Source organism: Brassica napus, chromosome A1, assembly GCF_020379485.1.
Source record: "Brassica napus cultivar Da-Ae chromosome A1, Da-Ae, whole genome shotgun sequence".
NCBI classification, from domain to species: domain Eukaryota; kingdom Viridiplantae; phylum Streptophyta; class Magnoliopsida; order Brassicales; family Brassicaceae; genus Brassica; species Brassica napus.
The window spans coordinates 12,432,615-12,435,816 of NC_063434.1; the positions used below are offsets into that span (position 1 = coordinate 12,432,615).

The window sequence follows — 3,202 nt, forward strand, 5'->3', positions numbered from 1 at the left end:
TCATCAGCAGAATATTAATAAGTGGACAACAAGTTCTCTAACTACTGTCCAAGCTCAAACTTTGTAAGTTTTTATTACAATGTTATCAAACTACGTAACCATATAATGTAACCATATTTATACTAAACTTAAAAAGAAAATGATGTAACCATATAATCCGCGCGCAACAACCTAGTGCACATAAAAGGATACCCTTCCAAATATTAAATCACATCGATCAGTGGGATATTATTTCAAAATTTAACTTTGGGTTGCACTTATACTGAGTAACAAACTTTCAACGGTATGAAATTATTATTAAATGATTAGTCTGATAATTTGTCTCACGCAACCACATGTGTATATGCTCCTGATTCAATGGTGGGTGACTTAGGCTCAAAGCGACTTAGACGTCTATTAAACCAAAGACTACATGAAGAACCATCTAAAACGCAAACACATGTTATGAGCAAGAAGATGAAGACTGGTCTTGTAATCATAAACTGTATAATCCTGGCCATTGGAAACTGCGGAGGCCCTCTAATCACGCGTCTCTACTTCAGAAACGGTGGCAAACGGATCTGGTTCTCAAGCTTCCTCCAAACCGCAGGCTGTCCCATCATCCTCTTCCCTCTTCTCTTCTCCTTCCGGCTCCGCCGTAAAGAAGCAACAACGACTCCATTTTTTCTCATAAAACCTCCTCTGTTCTTGGCTTCTATTGTGATTGGTCTGCTCACTGGCGTTGACAATTACCTCTACGCTTACGGGTTAGCTTACCTCCCAGTTTCCACTTCTTCTCTGGTCATCTCCTCTCAACTAGCCTTCACTGCTTTCTTCGCCTTTTTCATGGTGAAGCAAAAGTTCACGCCATTTATTATAAACGCCGTCGTTTTGCTTACTCTGGGGGCCGGAATCCTAGCCCTTCACACCGACGGTGACAAGCTTGCCAAAGAGACACACAAGGAGTATATCGTTGGGTTCCTCATGACCCTTGCTGCGGCTATTCTCTACGCGTTTGTATTGCCGCTTGTGGAGCTCACTTACAAGAAAGCTCGTCAACGAATCAGCTACACGCTTGTGCTCGAGATGCAGATGGTCTTGTGCTTTGTCGCCACTTGCTTCTGCCTCGTTGGGATGCTGGCTGATGGCGATTTCAAGGAGTTAGCAAGAGAAGCAAGAGATTTTAAGCTTGGAGGGTCTACGTATTACTATGTGGTGGTTGTGTTCACGGCCATCATCTGGCAAGGCTTTTTCTTGGGATCTATTGGGATGATCTTCTGTGCATCGTCTCTGGTCTCTGGAATTCTCATAGTGCTCTTCTTCCGTTGACCGAGGTCTTGGCCGTCTTTTTCTTCCGGGAGAAGTTTCAGGCGGAGAAAGGTCTCTCTTTGTTTCTCTCCCTTTGGGGATTCGTCTCTTATTTCTACGGACAGATTAAATCCGAGAACAAGACTGAGACTCAGTATCAGGAGGCACAACTCTCTCAGCTTCCCGTTACTGATTCTATAGGTTAAAAGCACCTAACGTGTTACATTTAAGTTTTGTTTTTACTTCTATTAATGATGTTTTCTCATTTGTCTAATGTTCTGTAACATCTATGGTTTTCATGATCTGCCCTTGGTTTTCAAATTCCACACGAGAGTGTGATCCATAGCAAACTTCAACCATGACGTCCTTTAGCTCATTGCCTCATTCTTTCCTTTGCTGTAACTCATGGTCATATGTAAACCAAAAGGCTTCATGACAGTGTGACTGAATCCGAATGTAACCCAATAAATGTGAGAAATGAAATGAAACACTTTTTTCCGTCATCTATAATAGTGTTCTGAGGAAAAAATCAATGTTCAAAAAATAGTTAAAAGATAACTAGGTGTTTATAAAAAAATTAGTGTGTATGCAATTTATTCTGGAACCGAAATGGGATCTAGAGGTTAAAAAATTATTTATTTATTTTATATTAGATATTTTTTTATAAAAAATTTAATAAAAAATTAATTGGATGAAAAAATAAAATTTAGGTTTTGACTTATTTATTGACGAAGAGCATTTCAACCTCACTCTATTTTATATGAAAAATAGAGTAAAAATAGAGTTTAGAGTAAAATAGAATTTAGAACAAAATACTCTAATGGTATTTTATTTTTTATTCTATAAATAGAATAATTCATTTACTTTTTTGTTTAACACTTTATTTTTTCACTCAAAAATATAGTACTATTAGAATAAAATTCATTTATTATAGATATACTCTATTTTGAAGTAAAAAAAAAAGACTGAGCCATTTTTGGAAATGGTTTAAGTGAACGTCCAGACACCAATTACCATCTACTCCGATGCCTAGACATACGCTGTTTTGACTAGTTTGTAAGAAAATGAAAACTGTTTAAGAGCATCTCCAATCCCACTATATCTTCCCCTCTAAAATAGAGTTTAGATTAAAAATGCTCAAATAGTACTATATTTTCTATTCTATAATAGTGTAAACCTATTTTTTACTCTATATATAGAGTAATTTTCTTATTTTTTGTTCATCAGTCTATTTGGTAAACATAGAAGCATGTTATATCAAATAACGTGGATCGCAGACCAATTAAACCCATGTTTTTTTTTCGTATTATCATTAACTTGAAATAATCTAAACCTAATCTTCAAATACAGATGCAATTCCAATATAGATTTTTTCTCTGAGTATTCAAATGAAATTGTAAGCAACATGCCCATATTTATGTAATCACATGTAGAACTAGTAATTTTGCACTGAAGAAGAATCAATCTCTGTTCAGTGAAAATCCATGTTTGTTGAAATTTTTTATTTATATGTCATCTTTAAACAAACATAAATTTACTCATTTCATATTTGAAAAAGCAAGTGAACAAATAAGAAAACCTTCATATAAATTAGAGAACGATGAGTTTATTCACCTGATACGAAAGAACCCAATGAAATTGAGATAAACTTAAAACCAAAATGTATTAAAAGACTTCAACTTTGGTGTAATTTGGACAAATCATATGTACTGCTCACCAGGTCCTGTTAGAGAGATGTGACCAATTGTATCATCTTCTTGTATAGTCGCCAAAACATATAAAATTTTTATAGTCTGTTCTCTTCACAAACTTCACGGACAATCCGTATTGCAAACAGCTCCAACAACTATCTTGTTAAGATAATTTTTTTTGCTTCACGTTCTCGGACTCTAAAGTAATCTGGCATTGTTAAGGA

At 35.4% G+C, this 3,202-nt stretch overlaps 1 pseudogene; it reads left to right on the plus strand.

Annotated features, from left to right (window-relative positions):
* Nucleotides 1-401: 401 nt before the first annotated feature.
* Nucleotides 402-1,645, plus strand: LOC106441835 (annotated as a pseudogene).
* Nucleotides 1,646-3,202: the final 1,557 nt, after the last annotated feature.